We start from the raw sequence: 13,513 nt of genomic DNA, 5'->3' as shown, positions 1-13,513 counted from the left end.
TTTTACTATTTATGCTTGCAGAAAATTGTTAGTGATATATAAAATGCTGATGATTTATGTGGGTTTATTTTATATTTGCTCCTTTGCTAAAATTATTGATAGTTTCACCTAATTTTAGTTAAATCTTGAGATTTTCTATCTATATCATCATATCATCTATAAGTGATAGTTTTATTACCACTTTGCCTATTCTGATTCTTTTAATTTCTTTTTCTTATTGCCATTACTAGCATTTCTAATACACTATTAAGTAATATTGGTGATAATGCTTAAAATTTTCTATCTCTAAGTGCTGTATATATATATATATATAAGTTCTATTTTTCATAAAGTTCAAATAATACCTTAGCTTTCATTTTCAAATTAGAAATCAATGTTTAGTTTAATTAGTCCTCCCAAACTTGTTCAAAGAAGGAAGGCACCCTGGTGAGAATATGTCATATTTGTTGTGTGACATATTTGGTTGTCACATATTCTCACATTTTTAAAGGAATTTAGATTAAATTTACATTTTTATTATTCTCTTGAGCTGCTGCTACTATTAAAAACACTAAGGGATATTATAGTGGTTCATTTAAAAAGTAAATATAACAATGATTTTGAGAAATTTATGCCAACATTTTATATTTTACATTGTTCATATACTTCAAGAACTGAGCAAAGGAGTGCATTATTTGGCCTAAAAATTTAGCCTAATCTTTTGCTATCAGTATAAGCTTAAAGACAATTTGAAAAGGGAAAATTGTTAGACAGCCCTTTTTATTTTTTTGGGAGGGGCCGACATAGGAATGTTTAGAAAATATGCCCAGTTTTATAAATGTTATTGAATACTGTTGATTTCATCAGTCACAAAGAAAGATAAACTGTACAGCCTTTTAGCCCCCTCGATACTATAATCACAACGTGGAACAGAAAGCTGTTGCCAAACTAGGAACTCTTTAACAACTGTGAAGCAGGATAATTTTTTCATGACTTGGGTGAAATTATGCATGTAACTTATAATTAAAATGAAACCAGTATTTTATTAATTTATGGTCTCTACACATTTAAGAGGGTTAGCCTTAATGACTATCTACTCCCACTTAAAATAGAAAATTAGAATGCTAGTACTTTAGAAATAATTCAGGCTACTTATCTTTCCTAGTCAACAGAACAGGATAAGATCTGAAGGAAGTGAGAACAAACCATTTTAAATCCTAAAATACTCTAAGAAATCAACTAACAAATTGATCAATCGTCTAGCATTTATTGAGCACCTACTACAAAGCAAGCAGGCATTGCCCTAAGTGTTTGAGATATGAATGCAAGAAGCTAATATTGGCGGCAGCTGGGTAGCTCAGTGGATTGAGAACCAGGCCTAAAGACAGGAGGTCCTAGGTTCAAATTTGACTTCAGACACTTCCCAGCTGTGTGACCCTGGGCAAGTCACCTAACCCCCCATTGCCTACCCTTACCAATCTTCTGCCTTGGAGCCAATACACAGTATTGCCTCCAAGACGGAAGGTAAGGGTTAAAAAAAAACAAGCTATCTAGGGAGAGATAAAATATGTTCTCAGAGAAGTAAATATAAGGCACATGCAAAATAAATACACAATGACTTAATGGAGGGTATAGACTAGACTATGACTAGAAGAATCAGGAAAGGATTCTCCCAAAAGGATGCACTTGAATTGAATCTTGAATAGAGTAAAGAATTCTGAGAGGTAAAGATGAAAAGGGAGACTATTCTAGGTGTGAGGATGGGCAAAATCATTTAGACAGGAAATGAAATGTTGGGTACCTAGAATAAATAGTAAACCAGTTTGACTGGGTCATAGTTTTAATGATGGGGATCATATGCCATCAGTTTGGGTGATCAGGACCAGCTGAAAAGTGCTATAAATGACAAACAGAAGAGTTTGTATTTTATCCAAGAGATAATCAGGAGCTGTGCTAGTTTCTTGATTACCAGAGTGACCTGGGCAGACCTGCCTTTTTAAGAATATCAATTTTTGGAATTTGTGTAAAAGAAAGATTAGAGAGCAATAGTAAAATTGTCATTTGTTCTGCTAACACTTCACCCTCTAAGTTGCATTTAATTACCTTGTATTTATTTCTAGAAATATATTTATATGTGCCTATACATATATATGTATGTACAATGTGTGTGTATATGTACATGTGTCTAAACCCCTTCCTACACACATATATTCTGCATGTGCTTAAGTACAGGTTGTCTTCCACAATAGAATGTATCTTCTTTGAGAAGAGAAATTATTTTCCTTTTCCTTTTTCATATCCCTAGTATGTGGCACAGTGTCTGGCACATAATGGGGGCTTAATCAATGCTTGTTGATTGAGTGTTTAGAAGGTGATTTTAAGAGTGTGAGCGAGTTAATTAAGACCTGAACTAGGCTATAAGTGCGCTGTGAATTGAGAGATGGGGACCAATGTGAGCAATATTATGGAGCTGAGTTCATTAATGATGTTATCATGGGCCAAGAAAATGGAGTTGAAAAGAGGCTAATTGTGACACTCCGGTTAAAAGAACCCAATGTTGGCACCAATCCTGCCTTTTCTTTAGTTCTCACAACTGTAACAACAGGGGGTTGGACTAGATGATCTCTGCGGTCCCTTCCAGCTCTGATAGCTCCATTATTCTGATTCTATTCTGAACAAAGTAATTATTTCTGTTGCTACTTTAAGTAACATATTGAACTTAAAGAGCTGAGAAAAGACAAAGATATCATTGCCAGATACTTTACATACCAAAGGCATTTCTCTTCAAAAAGGTCACTCTCTTCTCTAATTCCTCGAATAAAGGAATGGATTAAATATTGGTTGTCTCCTCACATAAAATAGACTATTGATTTTTAAGTAGTCTATGAGACATCTATTTACCCTCCAATATCCTGTAGTTCTAGCTGCTTAGAAGCCAAAGTATTCTATTAAAGCAAAATCACTTACATACTCTGCAAATGTCTTGAATTGGAAACAATTTTATAGGATGGCTTTATTATTAGCCTTATAGTAAAGATATCCGAAAGTTTAAAATATTCTCCACAAAAACATTTATAATGACCAGCTTCCTTCTTATTTGGGGGTGAGAAGGAGAAAGGATATATTATTATTATTTCCACATAAGGAGAGACAGTGGTTGAAAGAACACATTAGCATCTGAAAAGCTGGGAGTGAACTGCTTACCAGGTGCATATGGTAGAAGCAAAATCCTAATTTCCGAGTGCCATGCAGGCTGGTCTTTTCCTTAATAAGAATTAAGACTTGGTTGGTTCAGGTGAGTAAAAGTAAGACTGTTGACGTCTCTTCATGGTGGAGTACCAAATAGCCCATCCTCTCTGTTGCTTATCTGGCAGATCAAAAGGAGTAGCTCAGGCAAGAGAGCTTTATTCAACTGAAACAACTCAAAGTGTTTTCTATGCCTAATCATGTTTAAAATTCTTCTGCTGCTATGGTTAAGTAAATCTACTTATGTGAAGCGTTGAATGACCTATGATGGTCTCATTTTGTTCCAGTATCAAAGCTAAACGAATGGGATATTGGTATGATTCAGATCTAACCAAGAACTGTATGAAAGTCAGGATGAGTCACTTCAATTATCTGAGCCTCAATTTACTTATCTATAGCATGAGGGGTTATACATATTGTCTGAAGTCTGTTTGAGCTCAAAAAACCGTAGTTCTTTGACATTTCTCTACAAGGAACAGACTCAGACCATTTCCCCTCAGTTGAATCATTCTTTCTTTTCCCACAATTTTCATTAATCAGTTCTTTATCAAATATCAGGGACAGATAGGACCTTTGAAATACTTTTGGTGAACCTCCTTCCCAGTATAGGAACCACCGAAGGGCAGGTAACATGCAGAATGGGCAGGTAGCATGTAGTACAAGTTATGGAGTCAGAGAATTTTGCGTTGGGTCCCATCGCACGATATTTTCCTGTGTGACTTTAGACAAGCCATTGAAGCTCCTCAAGACTCAGTTTACTCATCTGTAAAGTGGAGAGATCAGACTATATGGCTTTCGAGAATCCTTTCCAATTCTAGATCTAAGTTCTAATGATCCTAAAAATTTTCCTTAGGTCAGTATTTATTCTTTTTTTTTTTTTTTAAATCTTTACCTTCTGTCTTGGAGCCAATACGGTGTATTGGTTCCAAGGCAGAAGAGTGGTAAGGGTAGGCAATGGGGGTCAAGTGACTTGCCCAGGGTCACACAGCTGGGAAGTGTCTGAGGCCGGATTTGAACCTAGGACCTCCTGTCTCTCACTCCAATGAGCTACCCAGCTGCCCCCGGTCAGTATTTATTCTTAAAAAAATACTTACTTTCCATCTCAGAATCAATACTAAGTATTGGTCCAAAGGCATTTTGGGGTTTAGTGACTTGCTGAAGATCACACAATTGGGAGGTGTCTGAGGCCAAATTTGAACCCAGGACCTCCTGTCTTTAGGCCTGCCTTTCAACCCACTGGGCTAGCCAGCTGTCCCAGTATATATCCTTTTAATTTACTTTGTGTCGCTCAATGAAGGTAAATGTTAGGAGGACCAATAAGCCAAAGCAAGATGAAACAAAGGGGAGTTATGTCTAATTTATATAATCATGACTCATTTGGGGAGCATTTTTAGACTCTTACCATGGATGTAACAACAGAAACATAGCAGAATTTTTGGGATATTAATGTTTATTCATTTGGGGACTCTGAAACTTGTAGTGCTGAATAAAGGGAATATTAGTGACCCATTTCATTATAATACTGTGGACACATATGTAAAAATAGTCCAAGAGGAAACAGCTAGGTGACTCAGTGGATTGAGAGCCAGGCCTAGAGATGAGAGTTTCGGGGTTCAAAACTGGCCTCAAACACTTCCTGGCTCTGTGACCTTGACAAACTCACTTAACCTTCATTGCTTTACCCTTTCTGCTCTTGCACCTTGGAACCAATACAGAACGTTGACTCTAAGATCGAGGGTAATGGTTTAAAAAAATAGTTCAAGGCAGCTTAGATACCTCTACTTCAGAGAAACACTCTTCTTACATAAATAAGGAAGTTGGATGTAATGAAAAGAACATTGGATTTGACATCAAGACAGGTGGATTTTAGTCTTAGATGTGTCCCCTATATTCATATAAGGGATCTTTGGTTCAGAAGAATTCCCCCATAGGAGGAGGGTAGGGGATGAAGTCATTTAAACCTTTGCTAGGGATTTATCTTGCCCAGGCTTGGAAGAGATGGAACATAAAATGGCTTTGCCTGAACTGTAGACAAAGTTATACCAGATCTCACCAGAAGCCTTTGAACTGCTCTTCCAGAGTAGAAGGAAGAGGTTTCATAGGAAAGAAGAGAAAAGGATGATGTTTTGCTCCCACTACTGTTGATGCTAGCTGTGTGACTTTGGAAATGCCATTTTACTTTTCTGAGTCTCAGTTTCCTCATATGTAAAATGGCGATGATAGTATTTGCATTTCCAGTCTTATAGGGTTATGGGAAAGGCAGAGCATAAATATTAAAACAGGTGATGAGATATTATCATCATATTGTTTAGAGTTGGAGGAGAGTTAAAATTACTTATCCTTCATTTTGTAAATTAGGAAACAGACTGAGAAGGGAAGAGATGATTAAATTGTGAGTTTTCTCTGTAAAATCTCTTAGAGATTTCCTTCTTTTTATCCAGTGTGATTGATTTCTCTCCATATCTGTTATCCTTCCTTAAAATACAGTACCACAGTAGCATGAGATTTAATGCTTGCCTTCTGGTTGGATGTTCCACACCTTTGTAAACCATATGAGCCAAGACAATTTCATCTCCAATCAAAGATTTGAGTAGTCTGAAGCCAGAAGGATTTGCTTATTTGTTTTTAGCCTCTTTTCTTAAGATTGCAAAATGTATTAGAAGCATTTTGTTTTTTTTTTACATCAGATGAAGTTGGGTTTCTCTGAATTGTGCCTTTATTTTTCCTGTCTAATGCACTAATCAATCACACTTATTTGTACATGTAGTTCAGTTTATTTTTGCTAAGACATAAGGTATACTTTATAGATCTGCATCATTGTGCTCAGTATGGTAGGCTAGACTTCTTGGCATTAAGGCAACTAATCTCAGAAGCTGGAAACTTATTTGTTTTACCTGGGCCATACTGGGATATAGACTAATAGCTAAATAAACTGTCCTATCCAAAAAAAACGTCAATTTGTACATTTGTAAACACTATGCTATATATCCTAGTACTAAAACAAAAAACAATAAAGTAACAAATTTACTTCTTTGATTGCAATTGTAAATACAACTACTGTCATCACTATCATCATTACTGTTTCTTCCTTCTAGTCAAAGCATTACCCATGAATCCTATATTTTATCCTTGAAGAAATCAGTTACTTGCTAGCATCTAGAGCCTGCAACAAGTGTCTCAAATATCCTGGGCACTGAAAATGAGTTATTACACTGGAGCATACTGGTCATTCCTGTAGGTAATTTGGACTTGGTCCCATTGCAAGTTTCATGCCTATTTGACTTTTCAATCTTTAAAGGACTCTGAGAGTCCAAAGACATCTTTTAAGGTAGTCATGATATAATTGACTAAATTTGTTTCTTTCTTTGGGTGGGGGAAGGAGTGTCTAGAACTTTGATTGCACTGCAGTAGGGAATTATCCCGGAGGATACTCTCTCTATCAAAGCTGATCTACAACAATTCTGTAGCTTATGCTCTTAGAAATGTTTCTTGGAGCAATGAGAGGAGGCTAAATGATTTTCCTGGATTTGGAACTCCTTTGTATCAGAGTCAGGACTTACAAATAGGTCTTCCTGTCTCCCAGGTCAGCTCTTAATCTGTGATGCCAAGCTACTTTTTCACTAGTATTGCTATAATATAATATTTGTTGTTTTTGTAGTTACTGAATAATTTTCAGTTGTATGCAATTCTCTGTGACCCCATTTGGGAGTTTCTTTGCAGAGATACTGGAATGGTTTGCCATTTCCTTCTCTAGATGAGGAAAGGGAGGCAAACACAAGTGACTGACCCAAGGTCATACAACTAGTATGTGTCTGAAACTAGATTCAAACTCAAGAAGATGTGTCTTCTTCTCTGTAGGCCTGGTGCTTTATCTAATGTGCCACCTAATTGTCCCCTAATATAATATAGGGTGTTCCAAAAGTCATAGCAATTTTAAACTTAATAATATTTTAGTGTTAGTTTTCTCTTCTGTTAAATGGGGATAATCCTACCTACCTCATAAGGTTTTTGTGAAAATTAATGAATTAGTATGAAAATTATTTTGTATGTTTTAAGCACTCTGTAAGTGCCATCATTATTAATAGATTAAAAAAACCTAATGTTCTTTTCTTTGGAATATTTTTCCTGGTGTCTATTTTTATTACCTAATAGCTTTAAATTGGACTTAGATTTGTGGTACAACCTGTAAATACACACCAGCATATATATATATATATACACATATATATCTATATGTATGCCTGTTTATATATGTACATTTATACATATATGTGCAAGTTTGAAATTAGATAATGAAAATAGACTCAAGAAAAAACATAAAGAAAAGAAAATTAGTTATTTAAAATAATGATAACATATATATAATGTTTTAAGGTATGCAAAGTATTTTACAAATGTTTATTTTTTTGACCCTCATAATGATCTTGGGAGGAAGGTCTTATTATTGTCCAAGTTTCAAGATTGAGAAAATTGAGGCTGAAAAACATTAAGTAACTTGCCTAGGGTACCATATCTAACAAGAATCTGAATCAAATTTTGAATTCTTATCTCCTTAATTTTAGGTTCAATGCTTTATCTATTATGCTACCTAGTTGCCCAGTGTACAGAAGTAAAACCATTGATTTTTTTTTAAACCCTTACCTTCCATCTTGGAGTCAATACTGTGTTTGGCTCCAAGGCAGAAGAGTGGTAAGGGTAGGCAATGGGGGTCAAGTGACTTACCCAGGGCCACACAGCTAGGAAGTGTCTGAGTCCATATTTGAACCTAGGACCTCCCATCTCTAGACCTGGCTCTCAGTCCACTGAGTCACCCAGCTGTCTCTGAAGTCACTGATTTTTAAAAAATATCCCCAAATACCTTTTGTGAATTCTCAGTTGCTACAGACTTTGAGTTAGTAAATCACACTGCATATTCACAATAAATCCACGTTAAAAAAATAGCAATTTATTCATTCCTAGCAGATTTTCAGAAGAGTTCTAAGAGACACATTTGCATAAAACCTTAGTAAATACCAACTATTTGTGAGTACAATTATAATAGTAAGCATGGTGTAATGGAAAAAGTACTGAATTTGGATCTAAGAATTTTCATCTGAAACCTAGTTTTTTTATGATGTTGGGGACTCCCTTAATTTCTCTCTTTTTTAGGGTCCTCCTCCGTAAAAAAGAGGGTTTCATCTTACTCCATTTAAATAACCTAAGAATTGATATGGGGTTTTCCAGAGGTCACAGAGAATGATATGAAACTTCATCTAATTTGCAAATATTTTAGTGTATCCAAATAATGGTGAATGAGGAATTGTTGCCATCTCTGAAAAAAAAGGTTATTATTAAATCAAATTGTGATTAAAGCATTAAATTAGACAAAACATCAAATTGTAGGAACAACCCCCTCCTATTACTTTTAGTCAGTTGAGGAGTGTAGAGGCAGAGCTTAAGCCACAAAAGGTTCTATTTGGAATAAATTCCATTTCACATTTTGGTTAGGTAGAAATTCTGATATAATTATATACATATATAATTATATATATAATGAGACAGAGAGAGAGAGAAAGAGAAAGAGAGAGAGAGAGAGAGAGAGAGAGAGAGAGAGAGAATTTCCTAGAACATAAGTTTCACAGGATCAGGAACTATCCTCCTTAGTGTTCCCTTCAGTGCCCAACCCAGTATCCTGTCTACACTGATATGTCCTCTAGAAATATTGATTGAAAGAGCCACTGACCAAAAGATAAGTGGTCAAGTGATATGAAAACATGTCTCAAAAGAATTACAAAGGATAAACAAGCAAAAAGAAAAAAACTGTTTATTCACAGATAAGAAAAATACAAATAAAAAACAAATCCTGAGATGTTAGTTTACAGCCATCAAATAAGAAGACAAAAGAAATTAGTTGATGTTGGAATAACTATGGAATGACTGGAACACTAGTATAACATTAATAGAGCTGAGAACAGGTTCAATTATTCTGCAAAACAATTTAAAATTATTTGGAAAAATATGAATTTGCAATGACATAAATGAACATAAGCCCTGAGGTCAGAAAAAAAAAAGTTGTCACTTAAAAGTTTCCTTTTGGTCCAGTTTTGTGTTTTCACTCAGGGTGAGAACTGCCAATGTGGAATCCGCTTGTAAAGAAATTTCTTCCACTAATCAATCCCTTAAGGATAAAACAAAAACTCAAACACTACATGCCTTCAACTGTGTCTCCAGTCTTTCCTTCTACAGTGAACTCACTTTCATTCCTCCTTCATATTCACTCTGTTTCAGCCAAATTGGACTTTTTACTGTCTCTCCTGTATTTTTAATCTATCCTCCATGTCTGGAATGCACTCTCTCCCTGCCTCTGCCTCCTAGAATTTCTTTTTCCTTCAAAGTAAAGTTTAGTTGTTATTTCCTATAAGAAGCCTTTCTGGATCTTCTCACTCTTTTCTCCTCCATATCCCAAAGTCATTTTGTATCTACTTTGTATACATTTTATATACAAAGAAAGGTTATTATTATGAATAAAAATCTGGTATTGGAGTCAGGAAGACGGGTTCAAATCTCATCTCATATATGTTGACCGTCTTAACCTGGACAAGTCACAACCTCTCAGTGGCCTCAGAGAACTTCATAAGCTTTTAAGTTGCAGAGGAGGGACTACTCATAGGGAATTTCCTATGCCAATGAAATCATAGGTACAATTCAAAATGTATTTTGAATATATTTATCTGTATATATATATTGCTTTTCCATAGCAGAATGTAAGCTCTTTGGGGACAATCAGTATTTCACTTTTCTCTTTTTATCTCCCATTCAGCATAGCATCTAGGACATAGCGAGCACTTAATAGATACTTGGTAAATTTAACTCATCTATAATTCAATTTTAACAGTTTTCAAGGCATCTCTCTCTGTTTTGCCTCTCTGTCTGCCTGTCTGCTTGCCTGCCTGTGTGCCTGTCTGTCTCTATTTCTCCCTCTCTCCATCCCCCTTCTCGAGGTTCAGTTTTACATTGCCATCTGCCTATTGGACATTTCAATCTGAATGGACAGATACCAGAAACTGAGTATATCCAAAATTGAACTCATTGTCAACCCCCATTATTGTGAGAATCAGATGAGATAATCGTAAAGCACTAAGCATAGAAAGCACTATAAAGATTTCTTACTTCATATAAATTTGCATTGCAGCAGTAAAGAATTCAGAAAGAAATCATCATTCTAAAAAAAAAAACAAAAGATGTTTGCTGGTTCTGCCTCTCCACTCCTGCCCCTCCATTCAGCGCTGGGAGGCTTCCATCTCACCAACCAAGAAAGAACAAACAAACAAACTTTAAAATAAAAAACCCTCCAAGTAAAAGTAGAACTAATGCTACCTCCTACTAAAATGAATATGGACGTGGCCTGAGATTCTGGCAAGACAAGGCTTTTAAGTCTCACTGGCACCTGTGTCCATCCCTATAAGTCTATCTGCACTTGGGCGTATGTTTGTCCCCATAACTTAGTGTGTTGCTTTTCCTCTTGCTCTAATTTTTTGTCCCCTGCCCTCCCCGGTTCTTGTACCATGTGCCAGCCTCCTTGAGCTCTTGGCTCTTTTCCTGCCTTCCTTCCTCTCTTCCCCATGTTGGGCAAAATCAAATTACATAAAAATCTCTTTATGTAGAGATCTATGAAAGGATTCTCTTACTAAAATGAGAAATGTCTACAAATGCTAGCTAACAGTATTGTTATTATTTAAACTGTTTGCATGCATCTTGCATGAGTTGATTTAATCATTTTTCTTTTTATTAGTCTATTTTAATTCCTGTGAAGTCCACTTTCTTTCAATTTCAGAAACCAGAACACACCATAATAAAGTAATATCTTATATTAATTAGAAAAGCTCAAATGGTAAGGACATTTATAAGAAAATTTGTATGATATAAAAGAAAAAGCCAAGTAAAATTTAATAAAATATTGATCCACTGAATGAAAATAAGCTGATTTATGTGTATGCATACATGTATAACATACATATGTGTTTTGTGTATATAAAAATACATGTATTATATATGTATCTGTATGTCTTTCTGTACCTCAGCTCTATTTTCTTCTACTTAGGACTAAAAAATTTTGTGTTTAATGAAAGTTAGAAAGTATTTATTTTCCCACTACACAAGAAGGGATATCATTCCTCCCTTTTTTCAGTATGTGACCTAAAAGAGGCATATCTCACAAAGATTGAGAAGCCTAAGCTTCCAGAAATTTCTCTAACTCCACTCATGTCATTACGATAGTATGATGTGGCCAAAGGGAAAATTTTTTCTCCACTTTACAGAGGGCAGGACTTTTCCGGACTGCAAAGAAGAAAATGTGTACCAGAATGTACCAGAAAATTTGAGAAGTTGATGATGTCAATCTATCTATCTATCTATCTATCTATCTATCTATCTATCTATCTATTCATCCATCCATCCATCCATCTGTTTATCTATCTATCTATCTATCTATCTATCTATCTCATTCTTTATACATGTCTAAATGTTCTAAATGATGACATATTCTATTTAATCCTAAATGATGGTATATATAATTCTAAATTTCTAAATATTCTAAATATCATTCTCTCTCTCTGTCTCTCTCTATGACTCTCTCTCTCTCTCTGTCTCTGTCTCTGTCTCTGTCTCTGTCTCTGTCTCTCTGACTCTCTGTCTCTCTGTCTCTCTCTTTATACACACACTTTGTGCTTGGATGCTACTGATAGTGAGGAAGTGGAACTCTGTAGCTTACTTTAGATGTCATATAGTCCCATATTTTCCTGTTATTCAAAAGGAATCTGAAACCTAGAGAGGTTATCAAACAGGTAATAAATGAAAAAAACCAGGATTTAAGCTGAGGACATTTGACTCCAAATCATTGCTCACTACTTCCTAATTCTGAGTGCATAGATATAATTCTGAGTGCAAACCCACCTTGACTCCCAAGGCTTAACGAGGTTTGCATGTACAGGTTATTATCATGGGCACCTCTACAGCTTCTGACATTTTGTGATAGTAATCAGAGCTCTTACACCCTAACCTGATGCATTTAAATAAATGCAGAATCTTTAGTTTTCCCAAAATAAACAATTCTCTGTCCTAATACTAATGGTGAGCCATCCATGACTTAGCAGATAGTTGTCTGGAGGCTCCGAGGTCGAATTTGACCCATATTTTCCTGACTCCAAGTTCAGCATACAATCTCTCTCAAGGCAAAAAGAGAAGCACAAGAGGTATAAAAATGCATAAGGCATCAACCTAGCCTCTAGACCAGGGAGAAAATAAATATGTACAGTTTCAAATGAAGCTCAAGGCAAAATAGTAAACAATTAAAAGAGACCTCATTCATTTCCTGCCATCAATACTTAACTTGTCAAGACATGAAGCAGTCACACTCCATCCAAGGAAGGTATGGATACTTCCTAATGAAGCAAATTCTGAATTAATTCACACCTACAGTGTTACCATGCATCAGTTTCACTAAAAGATAAAAGGAATCACATTCTCACTTATATTCTTCAGAGGACAAGAAGCGAGATCCTTTGCCAAAGGCATACTTGAAAGGAAATCACAAATTAATTTAAACTATTCAGGAGAAGCTAGTTAGAACACTGTCTTAATTTTACAGCAGGTTTATTTCTCCACACCTTCTCCCTCCTCTCTGCACCCCCTTCCTGAAATAGTCTCACTTATAAAAATAGTTATGTAAGAGCATTTTTCAAATGTAGAATAGTGAACTAGTCAGATGGTCAAATAAATATTCATATGAATAATAAGAGAGTCACTAAATCTCAGTTAAAAGAGATCTCAGAAAATATCTGCTTGGGGTGACCATTTGTTCTTCAGTTTTTGTCTGACTCTTCTTGATTCCATGGACCAGAATATGTCAATATGGGGTTTTCTTGGCAAAGACACCGCCATAGTTTGCCATTTCCTTCTCTAATGGATTAAGGCAAACAGAGGGCAAATGATTTTCCCAGGGTCATATTGCTAATAAGTGTCTGAAGCTGGATTTGAAGATTAGAACTGAAGTCTTCCTGACTCCAAGCCCAGAATTCTATCCACTGAGCCATCTAGCTACCTTAATCTGATCATTACCATAACTATTATCTCTATTACCATCCAGGAAGTAGTTGTCCAGTCATGGCTCTGAAGCCCTCCAGATTAAGGGAACCTACTAAGTCTTTAAGCAACTCCTTACACTTTCTGGTTCTATTAATTGTTAGGTTTTTTTCTCCCTAATAAATGATTAAGCTGAGTATTGAATATAGTCATGTTAAAATTGTGTCCA

The sequence above is a fragment of the Gracilinanus agilis genome, chromosome 2, assembly GCF_016433145.1.
Source record: "Gracilinanus agilis isolate LMUSP501 chromosome 2, AgileGrace, whole genome shotgun sequence".
NCBI classification, from domain to species: domain Eukaryota; kingdom Metazoa; phylum Chordata; class Mammalia; order Didelphimorphia; family Didelphidae; genus Gracilinanus; species Gracilinanus agilis.
The sequence above is the reverse complement of the archived record's forward strand: the minus strand, read 5'-3'. Positions refer to the sequence as shown.